Consider the following 13,116-nt stretch of genomic DNA (forward strand, 5'->3'; position numbering starts at 1 on the left):
AATGTTTCACATAGAGTTTGTATAATTTTGGAATTTATGGTCTACAAAAGTTTTGCTGAAAAAAATTCAAAGAGTTTATGAAGCTTGAAAGCATCCCTTTTGGAGTTGTGGTTTGGGAGATACAATCAATTTTTTGCAGGGTATAGTATATGGTACACCATAGGCAATTTGGTGTAGAGTGACTTGTGGATGCTCGCTTGTTTTGTGGTGAGTATACACTTCAAAATTGTGGTTTTGAATAATCATTTAGTGAAGAGGGAAGATCTTTCCTTCAATTGCATTGGTTGTCATGTACTATAACTCCATGCTAGGGGAGGTGCTTCCTAGTTTTGATGGTGGTCTTTTGGGTGTGTGTGTGCGCTTGTAAATTTCAAAGGGATCACTTACCTTTAATTTGTGCTCTTGTGAAAGTTCTTTTGTTACATTTTGTGGTGATGATATTGTGTCTTGAGCACTATTGGCAGACATTGCTATAGAGGTGTCCCTTGCTCTTGTTTTCCCAACAACGGGTTAGGGTCCTCATTAAAAAATAGATATGAGCAGAATAGTTTGATGTTTGTGCTATACTTAGGTTTGCAAGGATGCACACACAGCTTGGAGAAGATGAAGAATCTCAAGGAACACAACAGAGAGTATATTACTTAATGCATAATAGACAGATAATTTAACCCTAGATGATGGGCGTATATACAATGCATGGAGAAAAAACCTCCTCTTGAGTCAGAAAATGCCATGTCAATCCTAAGTGTGCTCACACACATCACTACCTCATATATGGTAACATACCCCCCCTAGGAGTGATGTGGGGAATGAGAGATGGCACATACTGTATAGGGAAGTGCCATGTCCTAAGGACATGATCAATCCACAAAGGGAAGCGCAAATCATTGCAGAAAGACTCAAACTTCTCACAAGAAAATGCCTTCATGAAGGTTTTCATGTGTCAGCATATAAGCCAAGTTGATCCTTCCTACTAAGAGTCTCTCATGGACATAGTGAATCTGCTACTACCAATGCACGTAGAAAATGAACAATACACAAAGTGTAACCAAAGGTCTCTTCATAATCAATGCCTTTTTGTTGCGCATAACCTTTTGCAATAAGTTTAGCCTTGTAACGATCAATCTCACCATCCAGCTTACGTTTCAACTTGTAAACCCACTTTGTACCCATGGCCTTTTTTTGAGGAGCCAAATCACATAAAGTCCATATGTCATTTTCTGTAAGTGCATCATACTTTGATCGCATGGTGGCCATGGAAATTTTTGAATTCTAAGCTTCATGAAAAGAAAGAGGCTTCTCCTCATCACATAAACTAGAAATAGCCAAAGCATAAAATTTTTGACAAATAAGATGCATGGTGAGACCTGAACAAGTATAACTAGACATAGGTGCATCAAATTTAATGTCACACAAAGTATGCATTAACCATTCTGGCATACCTCTAGCCTCCTCATTCTTAGCCCTTTCTACATCATGTACATATGTATCACTAATATTTGGTCCATAACATTTTAAAAAACCCTTATATGTTGTACATGTGCCTCATTGAAGTTTACATTCAAGATTTTGTTAAGTTTGATGACGGCTATGGAGGGTGGCGTTTGAGGAGAAACGCCATGGCGGGCAGAAGTGCAGACTCAATACGAGCGAGAGAGGAGAAAGAGATTCGACACAACACACTAAAAATTTGACGCTATTGTGTATTGCTTCTTTGTAAACACCTTACAATAGAAAGCAAAAGTTATGCCATGCAAACTCGCTCTCTTAGCTGCATGCTAGGGGAAGATGTTCCCATGGATTGATGCCACTAAACTCAGGCTTGAAACCTAACAGTTTCTACCATTAAAAGAGGCAACAAAGTGTCATAAATGTCATGTGATCTTACATTATTGCCTTTGGTACATTATAACAAAGACTAAATGAAATCTTCCACAAACACAACATCTCATGCAATGAAGATACATTTTGTTTGCAGATGGTATAGCTTGTAGCCTTTGCTTTTAGTACTGTAACCAATAAAAATGTCTTTAATAGTCATATCCTACAATTTTTTACGCTACATTTGTGGAACCAAAGCATCTGCTAAACATTAAAAAATGTGTATGTGAGCAATAAATGGCTCTTTATCATGCGGGGAATTTCATCCTCGGAGCAAACCTTTCCGAGCAATCATAAAAAAGAGCAAAACCCAACAAGATACATATAGAACTTAAACCATAAAAACTTGCCCAAGGTGATTGCCGCATCGTTCAATCTGCCACTACACTTAGTCGTCAATGACCCAGCTTGAAGAAATGGAGGAAGAGTGCCACATTTGTTGTGAATTCCAAAGAAAGGCTTTTATATATTACAAAAGCGAACGAAGAGGCCCTCTACTAGTAGCTACACAAGCGCACATGTGCCGCGTGTGATCAAAAGGTTCAATAAGTTGGATGCAGTAGCATCCACGGTAATTTGATCAACAGATTCACCATCATCAGTATTTCTACCTTCTTGACCGTAGGATAATCTGCCATGTCCGAAGAGCTTCAACATCTTCCCCTCCCATCGCATGAGATTCTTACAAGATTATGACCCCATTATATGCAATAAGTAGGCTCCACTCTTGCAGCTTCCTTTAACATGTCCGTTGTCCTCATGCTGCAACCTCTCCACTACCTTGTGGAGTTGTCCCACCCCTATTAGGTTTTTCTCTGTCTTGCAAAATCTGTACAAAGTGAAATCCCTGTGTGCACCTGCGTGAACACCCCACAGGGTTACCCCTCCAAGGGGTGACTGGGTTGTTGGTTGTTACAACGAACAACTTTGACACAACAATGCTGGCTAGGAAAGGCAAATATGAGTGTCCCTATTCATTGAATTTGGTTGGGCAAGCCTTGTCTATAAGTGATATAGGGCGGATTAAAGGGATCAACAACTGTACCTCAATCTGCAAGAGGGGCGGGATCTGAGATGGTGGATCGCCGCAACAAGGGAGGCAAGACTTTTAAAGACTTTAATATCTACGGGTATAGTGATGCCTGCTAACCTAGATGGTTAAGGCAGAGTGACTTGAGGTAGGACATCCAGGGGTTGAAGGGAATTCGTGATGCAAGGAGAGCCCTAATGTTTTTGCAAGACTAGGTTTGATCAATGGTAGATTAAATCTCCACCATTGATGCCTTCGCTTCGCCAGTGTCATGTAGCGACGAGGTTGGGATAGAAGACAGGTCAAATATTGTACTCATTTTGATCAGTGACAAGATAAATGAGTCCGCGTCGACATGGACTCTCTTTTAGAATTTCCAAAATCCTCTTTTTGAATTTTCAATGCGAGCTGCAAGAGGGGACCCTTATCAACGAGGGCTTCATGGGCAAGGGCCAGGAAGGTGATGACGATCACGTTGATATTGTTGGCATGAAGGCTAAAGATGGGGCCAAGGTGATTGCGAAGTCGCTGCATGAAAGCAAGGATTGGGCTAGAACAAACTCTCTCTCTCTCTCTCTCTCTCTCTCTCTCTCTCTCTCTCTCACACACACACTCACACACACACACATTGATCTTTTTTCTCTCTCTAAAGAAAACTCGAGTCTGCACTAGCACGGACTCTTTGATTGAGAGAGTTTTTTTCATCTTTTTTTTGAGAGAGAGAGAGAGAGAGAGAGAGAGAGAGAGAGAGAGAGAGAGAGAGATCACCGACTTTGTCTTCCACAACCACATGGTCGCAGCCGTTACTCTCAAGCTTAAATTACTGAAGCACACATTGGATATCTGGCAAAGAAGCATGAACGCCTTTTCTCTCACATTGTGTCTGCAATATCGGCTCTCAAAACGTTCCATTTTGCCAACAACAAACTCGCCAGGCTTATCTTCCACATCCAATGTCACTGGGATGCCCTTGTGCACCCACACCACCACTGGATTTCTAGCAACCCCTTCACCTCCACCCTCTTCAATGGAGAGTTCCACAACAGCGGTCTTGCCTCCGCCACTGGCTAGTAGTGAGTTGCATGAGAGGGTGGTATGCATGAAAACTTGATTCTCGCCAAGCTACCCAATAATTAGCCTCCTCAGCGGCCTGGTCATCTCAGTTCTGAGTGCTCTCTCTCTCTCTCTCTCTCTCTTTTTGTTTTTGTTTTTTTTTTTGATCATGAAGGTATAGCTCCTCTTCACATGTATGAAATCACTAGCTAGCTACACCAGGATAGATAGTGTCGGTTATCCTCAAACACTAACAAAGCGACTCTTGCTTGTTCCTCAATGCTTCTACAATGTCCAGGGAAGTCACTTCTTCTTTTTAGCTTTTGCCGCCTTAGACTTTGTAGGTGTGATTAACAAATAAGTAAAGAGACTTATAGCAAATAGGACAGACACAAGAGGTCCATACTTAACGGCAAAATCCTTTAGCCATAGAAACTTCTGTTCTGAGGACTTCTCTGCAATTAAGTCCAATTCGTGGAATCGAGGTGGAAAATGCTTCCTGTAGTGCAGATTTTCTGGTGATCTTGTATCTAACAACAGCAGGGGCTCCATAGAAGAGACCTTTTTCCCTTAACTCTAGAACAAAAACATGAACCACAGACTTTCCCGCTTCTAGCTTGTCCCATGAGTTGGAAGCATTTCCATTAACCAGGTTAAACTTTTCACTAGGCCAGGTGTCGTCATTCAAACTGACATCATACGCAGTGCTGAAGCCCACGTTATGGAGGCTGATGGAGACTGTGACATGCTCTACGGACTTGAGCTTTGAGATGGAAGCGCGTTTGTGCACCACCAGGAAGTCTTCGTCTGTTGCACTCGTGCAGGGGCAGAAGAGCAGGAGAAGCAGGACTCCAAAAGCCCTTAGCAGTAACAAGACTCCAAAAGTCTTAGAGTCATTGTGAAAGAAGAAGGCACATTACAATTGCTCACCAGCTGTGACCTCTGCTAACTTGGTTGAATGTAAGCACTGTGCAGAGTAAAATAAACAAGTGAAAGGGTCACGAAGGCTTTCAAAAACGATAAGAAAGTGATAAGATTGTTTAAACTGGTATCAATGTTTGGGAAAGGATTGCATCAGCTTAGTCTTGAACCGATTGAAAATCGAGACTAGCTAGCTGCAAACCATGGTAAACGAAAAACGGATGAAATATGTAAGAAAGTCGTCCAAACACTTTACAAATCTCAAAATTTCTGCTAGTATTTTTGGGTTTTTTCTTTGTGAGGAGGAAACTCGATCAGCAACCGCTTAATAAAAGAGACTTTTTTAAATGTTAGCACTAATTGGAATCAAGCTATAAAATGCAAAAAATATAAAGCCATGTGAAGTCGTGAAATGTAAGGTGAAAAAAAAAGAAATATTTAATATATGTGTGTGTGTAGAATTATGCAAGGTGAAGCTTCACTTTAGCATTCTAAAACAATAGAATGCAAAAAAAACATATATGTTGTGTGTGTGTGTGTGTGTGTGTGTGTAAAATTTACTAAAATTATGCAAAGTGACTTCACTTTAGCATTCTAAAACAATAGAATGTAAGAAAAGTAAAGACGGGATGTGAAATGAAAGGTAAGTCTCCATCATGCACTCAAAACTATGAAGTCCCCCAACCCACCCCAACACTAAGGGTTTCTTTTAGAAAGCCAAAAAGGACGCGAACTGCATTGCCTTGCATGGTGCAAGATAGTAGGAGACCTCTTGCATTGCCCTGCGTTGCAGACAAAGACAGAAGAGATCGCGCTATGCCTCTCTTTCATGCACTCATCTCTCTCTACTCTCTCTCTCTCTCTCTCTCTCTCTCTCTCTCTCTCTCTATATATATATATATATATATATATATATATATAAACTCTCTGAAGGAGTCCACGTCGGCGCGGACTCCTACAGACAGTTTTTTCACCTCTCGTGTTTCAAACATAGATTTCTCTCCCATGCACTCTTGTCTCTCTATCTCTATAAAAGAAACTCTCTGAAGGCGCCCACGCCGGCACGAGCTCGTTGAGAGAGTTTTTTTAAAGGGAAAATTACCAAAATACCCCTCTAATTTGTGGAAATTCCCAATATACCCCTCAAATTTCAAAAATTCCCAAAATACCCTTGTATCTATTTTCGTTGGATTCTTCAAGATTTTCTAATCTTTATTCTTGTTTGAAAATTGAGATCGGTTTTTGAGTGCTTACATGTAATTTTTCCCCAATTACCTCGCAAAAAAAAGCGAAACATGTCTAAAAATAATGAAGCAATTCATCTCCAAAGCCTACATAACCGACTCAAATTTTAGTTTTAGCATCATGTATGGTAGACAATCACTCTTCTTATAAAAAGCTACAAATTTTTTTGTTTTTGGAGAAATTTACTCTCACAACCAGGGGTAATTTGGGAATTTTGGAAAATTTGAAGGGCATTTTAGGAATTTATGACAAATTATGGGGGTACTTTGGGAATTTTTGAAATTTGAGGGGTATTTTGGGAATTTCCACAAATTAGAGGGGTATTTCGATAATTTTCCCTTTTTTTAGAGATAGAGAGAGAGAGAGAGAGAGAGAGAGAGAGAGAGAGAGAGAGAGAGAGAGAGAGAGGAGTCAATTCACATGCTTATAATCACCGTCTCAATGCATACATTGGCACTCACTCCTATTCTTGCATTAGGCATAACACAAAAGAGCGCTATGACTATAAAGTTGGTAAGCAACAAAAAATGTGTGTGTGTTAGAGAGAGAGAGAGAGAGAGAGAGAGAGAGAGAGAGAGAGAGAGAGAGAGAGAGAGAGTTCACATACTTCAGTGGTTGCCTATTTGTGTGCAACCGACAAACGACCATGTTATATTTTTGCGAGAACGATGAGCAGTTGTCCAATTAAGTAAATATAGTGTCTCAATTTGTGAGAACCTAAAAATTGTACATCACGAGTGTTAATTTACTTGTCGTGCTCTATGATTCCCAATCTGCTCCATCCCCGTGTCTAGGAGGCGTAGGGTCGCAATTGGTTGTACCCTTTTTTTCTCAATTTCTCATTGGATTGGCAACCAATTGGGAAATGAGACTTCACCTGAACCGGCTCAGAGAACTTTGAAAACTCAAAGAGCTCTTTTTCTTCAAAAAAACTCTCTGAAAGAGTCCGTGTTAGCACTCAAAGAGCTCCTTCTAAAAAAAACTCTTTGAAAGAGTCCGTGCCGGCATGGACTCTTAGAGAGAGAGAGAGAGAGAGAGAGAGCGAGAGAGAGAGAGAGAGAGAGAGAGAGAGAGAGAGAGAGAGAGAGAGAGAGAGAGAGAGAGAGAGAGAGAGAGAGAGAGGATCCTACAAAGTAGATTGGTTGTGTTCACGTGTTGACTTGGTTCTCATGAGGGCTAAGACTTAAGAGAGAGAATGTGCAAGCTGAAGAGAAAGTGAATAAGGATAAGTCAGAGATCGAAGTAGATCTAGTTAGCTCTATCTCTCAAAGTGCAAAGACTTTTTCATGGAGATTATCCAGGTTGTACATATTGTTGCAAAGACATTTTGTATCTGTTGAAAACACATTGCTTATTGTCCCAGTGGTAGTGATATTGTTTCTCTATTTTTTGAGAGAGAGAGAGAGAGAGAGAGAGAGAGAGAGAGAGAGAGAGAGAGAGAGAGAGAGAGAGAGAGAGAGAGAGAGAGAGAGAGAGAGAGAGAGAGAGAGATAGATAGATAGAGAGAGATAGAGAGATCTAAGCTTGCAAGAACACAAGAAAAGAGAAGGGGGGGTGGGGGGAATCGACCGCGAGAAAAAATGGTGAGCTTCATTCTTTCCAAGTTTGAGTACAATCTTCTCTATTATATTATGTGCAAGTCTCTCTTCTTTTTCTCTCCTAGTTGAGAAACTCCCAAAAAAGACAAAAAAATTTAGCCTTTCTATTTTTATCAACATCTTTTTTTGGGCCCCCATGCATGAGAACCTCCACTTCAACTTGAATTTCCTTTTCATGCCCACCACGGGTGAGCCCACCGCTTGCCCACCGCTTGGCGGGATGTCATGGCATTGTGACAACCCCTAAGTGGGACCCCTCCTCATGACATCATGACAACCCCTTGGTGGGACCCCTCGTCAATAAAAAGGGTTAGCGCCCACAGGGCACCATGTGAATGGGATCCAATCACAACTATCACATCATCACCATTGTGCAATGTTGTCTAACAACGGGCAACACTTTTACCATCTCACGACATCGTACAATGCCATAGCACCGCCTGTGCAGCAGTGCCACAACAGTGCCACGCACTGCAAACCATGGCCCATGAGCCCAAGGAGCTCACTCCCTCAAGTCACACCCACAATGGCCTCATGATTCGGGTTTCATACCACAAGTCCGTTTCTCTCACCATTGCATGTGGGTCAAACGACGTGCCAGATGGCATTTCTCTACGGCTACCCCCTCCTTAACCTTCTAAAAACTCTAAAAAATATTATTGAACCTCCTTTTTAACCTCCACTTCAGAGTGTTTCCATTTACTGCTCGATGCTCCTACTCGCAAGCCAAAAAAACCCAATGAAAGTTTCCCTTGCCAGCTTCAAAACTCTTGAATCTTTCCACATTCCACCTTTCTAGAGACCACAAACCAATGGTGTCAAAATGAGCAAAAGTCACCTAGCATCACCCTTCAGGCAATTGACATTGATATTCTAGCTTGGATACCTCCGTGGTTTGGACTCTGATTAATGTGTTGTTGATTCCTCTAGCCTTCACATATCACATACTTTCATACAAACCCTGATGAGGCTGCAAAAACCCTGGATAACACATCTATGAAGGCAGCCTGTTGAAACTTCAACCAATCCAAAAAGATCGACATGCACCATAAGACAAGCACTTTAGGCCCATGTATTCACTTTATCATTGAACCATCATCTGTAGCTACCCAATTTGGTATTGATTTGCAAAACACTTTGAACTTTGAAGTGCCATATCTTTCACATCATAGCTCCGATTAACGGACCATAGACTAGCTTGTATACATATAGAGGGCCACCTTTGGCACTCCCATTTCTACAATTTTCACACTTTAACCATCCACCTTTGATAGGTGCCCTAGCAAAGCATTCTGGCACTAAAAACCCCATAAAGCATACATATCCAATGCTTCTTTCCTGCTCTTGATCTTCATAGCTGCTTGACTACTTTGGCATGTCTTTGAGAGTGCACACATCTCTGTATTGCACTCTTTGTAGAAGGAGGGAGAAGGGTAGCAAGGCATGGAGGGCCTGGCATGGCACATGAAAGAAGTCTCTCTCTCTCTCTATCTCTCTCTTGGGTTGAGGACGAAGGCAACAAGGATGTGTGTAGCTTCCCTTGTAGGAACAAGAGAGGATAGAGGATGAAGGAGGTTGTGGGACTAGCCCCCTACATGAAGGATGCCCCATGGCAGTCTTGCATGAGAGCTGATGGGAGTGGCTTGAAAGTTGGATGCCCGAGGGTGCTGATCATTTTTTGTTTCTACAGGGACTTCATTCAAGTCCCATGACATTAGGGGTGAGCAATTTTCCTCCTGTCTACCTCGTCTAAACAGACTAGCCATCGCTGAATTTTTGTTTCATACTATTGGCAAGTGTGGGCACCCAAGGGTGCCCAAGGAGCCCCTCCCACCAAGTGAGGGCACTGGCAACCACAACCTAGTATATGGTAGGCACAGGTTATTTAATTGTGTCCTAGTAGAAAGCAAGCACAGGTTATTCATGACCCGACATGACCTCCGCATGCAGGAAATTATAGAGGCATGTAATAATTCTTGATATCGTCAAATACTATATTTGTGCTTCACAACGCAGTTGAGTTGATCATGGAGATGCACTTCAATCTCCCAAATAGTTTGCATGCCCATGGAGATGCCAGGCCACAACAATAGAGAATAAGCCATGCAGATTATGAACAATCAGCAACGGTTGCATATATACCAAATTATCAAAATGGGATTTTTGGAGTAGCTTCAACATTCAACTTGATTTTCAAATAAGTCAAGGTTTTTTGAGAAAAGCCTTACAAAAAGCCCCTTGCATACAGGGATGAAGCATCAATGGGGTTAAAAGCCGTCAATATCCTTGCAAGGTTCCTTGGATGCAAGTCAGACAACTTACTAAGGCCTTTTCCATAGCAACATGCAAGGAATTTGGCCAAGTATACCAACAACGACATGGTCATCATGTTTGCCATTTTATAATAATGAGGTTTTCTTCCTTATGTGAATTTATTTTTACAAATTTCTATGGATAGATGTCCGTAGGATGATTTTGATGTGATGGCAAGGCCTGTTGCTATTCTGCCTCATGGGTGCAAAGGCTAAAGCTGTTTGGCATGGCCGGATTGATGGTTTGCATAGCCCTGTGATGCAACAAAGGTGAGTGCACTTTGAGCACTCCAAGCACAAGCTCATCTTATGACAGTTATCATAAGCATTAAAATTTTGTTGCATACATCGTTGCAAAGGACCAATTATTAGTTTGCAAACATAATATTCTAAGCATATCTATAGACTTCAAGATATTTTCATTTTTGTATCAAAACTAGGGTTAATTGGGATCTACATGGGCATTTTAGATGCATTTTCAAATTAATTGCATTAACTTTATTTTTGTCAAGTTTTAAGTATGTTTAATTAGATTTTATTAGTACTATTTGAAAACACGTTCGTAGTGGACGTTAGCCTAACCTATGGCTGTAGTTTTAATTTCCGTAAGCTACTTCTAGCTTCTTTCTAGCCGCCTAAATCTAAAGAGCAATAATGGCTTGCATATGAGCATCGTATGTCCGTGTTACCGATTGATGCCCATATGTTTTTTTGGAAAGGGGAAGGGAAGTTTACTTGCCATAAGGATACTAGAATCGCCGCTTTATTGACGTAGTACCCACACAATGAGACAATACTTACCACGAGGACACCATACCCCCCGCATAACCAATATGACGCCCCCGTGGTAAGCACTATTCCTTAGGATAGCTTACACACACACTCAAGTTGTGTGGTAAGGTACCTTAAGACTACCGTGTAATACGATAAAAGGTAGGCTACCACACAACACACACACACACACACACACACACAAACACACACACACACACACACACACACACACACACACACACACACACACACACACACACACGCACGCACGCACGCACACGCACACGCACACACACAACACAACACACACACACACCAGGTCATGTGGTTAGGTACTATGCTACTACCATGCATTGCTACATAGAGCATGCTCCCACACGACCCCCTCTCTCCCTCTCTCCTCTCAACATACCTGTGAAGGCGATCATCTCTCTCTCTCTCTCTCTCTCTCTCTCTCTCTCTCTCTCTCTCTCTCAGAGTGGCTCAAGAAATAATACCCAAGGGACCATATCAGGGCCCTCTATTTATTTAGTTGCAGCCCCGCCAAGCTTCAGGGTTTCGCGGATGGGCCTGGAGGGAAAACTATTTAGACCATGCGGAAAATGTAAATGCTCAATAGGCTTTTTGTGGGTTTTGAGGATGCTCTCAACCGGCTTGTTCCTGATCATGTTGAGTGTGATTATGTAAATATGTAAATAAAACCTTTTGATCACAATTTTTTTAAGGTAATTATGTAAATATTAAATCCTTAGTACTACTAACTGTACTTTGTGCTCTTGAGTGCCAAAATGTAGGTGGAGTGTGGTTGCTTTTGCACTCTTCCCTTGGGCAGAGAAGGCTGGTTCTTGGTGCTACAATATATGTAGCATTAGTTTCCACTCCTCTCTACCCAATTTTCTTTTTGTAGGTCTGAGCGTCGATGTAGGTGTTGGTATACACCTACATCATCAAAGTTAGCATCGATACATGTCAAAATTAGCATCAATACATGTCAATGTAGGTGTTGGTATACACGTCAAAATTAGCATCGATATAGGCATCAAAAAATTCCAAAGAAGCACAAACCGGCGTGCATACCGACGATACTATGCCGATGCAAATATGAAGTCTTTTCATTTTTAAGACAATTTCTTTTGCATTGATACACGCACTGATATTTGCATGACATGTTGTAATGAAACTATACATTATGGTGTAAGGGTATGAGTATACCTTTGGCATGCAACCTCGTGCATATTCCCATTCTTTGTCGGTGATGTAGTCTCCATGTGACTTTGATTTGGTCATTCTCTCATGGATCCACTTGGCACTATTGGGATCTAGAAAATATGCAAGGTGTTGAGAAGCATGGGGTGCCCTTTTGCCTCCATGAGCTTGCTTCCATGCTTCCCTCTCTTGCAAACGCCTTGGATTCACCATTGTCCACAAGTCCAACCAGTTGGTCATAGCCTTTGCATTGAGGATACAAAAGTTTTTGACCACTCAGTATAGATCCATATCCATGTTAAATAATTTTCCCTTTCCACTTCGCAAGTGTGAATTCATCCATGCAGCCTCCTCATTTGACCGCATGGAAGGCATTGATGAGTCAATTTGTGCTAAATACTTTGAAATGTAAACAAATATCTCTTGCAAGATCCATCCTTTGGCCATGCATGCCTTTGGCTAGGCTAGTAGTCGCACAAAATCTTACAGACTCTTCAAAACCATCTCTACAAAAAAAAAACATCATGCATGCACTAATCCACATATAGAAATCTCCTCCACCACATGAGCCAAGAGGTGGACTTGACTAAGAAGAACGGATCAAGGAAATGCATCATCGATGCGGCACACATGGGTTCCACGGCAAGCTTTTGAGCAGTAGGGATGGCATCTATTTCAATTTCTTTGGAGCTCACAAATCTTCAAGATAACACACAAGAGTACACTAAGTGCATGATGAGGACACGATGTATATAGAAAATTTTTGTTGAATAGAGATACGAGGTACCTTACTAACTTCTCGAGTTTGAAAATAGCTTCCCTCACTTTCTTGTCTTAGCATATGTACATACTCAAAAGAATAAAACAAAATATGATTTTAATCATGCACAAAATTCATTATCTAAACAGAACGAGGGAGACTTGATAAAAAATGAATGAAAGAATTTCCTGTAACATCTTGTGCCAATCATGGGACTTCAACCCATACAATTGAAAACTTCCACCTTTCCTTGCCTCTATAAAAGCCTTTTTTAGTGACCTCATGTTTCTCGTTGGTGTGCAGATAGATGCAATGAAACCCATCACTCAATCTAGC

The 13,116-nt window shown here is 41.3% G+C and overlaps 1 pseudogene; it reads right to left on the reverse strand.

Annotated features, from left to right (window-relative positions):
- Positions 1–4,150: 4,150 nt before the first annotated feature.
- LOC147438032 (uncharacterized) lies at positions 4,151–9,494 on the reverse strand (annotated as a pseudogene).
- Between the last annotated feature and the right edge of the window lie 3,622 nt (positions 9,495–13,116).

The sequence above is a fragment of the Adiantum capillus-veneris genome, chromosome 17 (assembly GCF_014529385.1).
Source record: "Adiantum capillus-veneris isolate H3 chromosome 17, ASM1452938v2, whole genome shotgun sequence".
Taxonomy (NCBI): Eukaryota; Viridiplantae; Streptophyta; class Polypodiopsida; order Polypodiales; family Pteridaceae; genus Adiantum; species Adiantum capillus-veneris.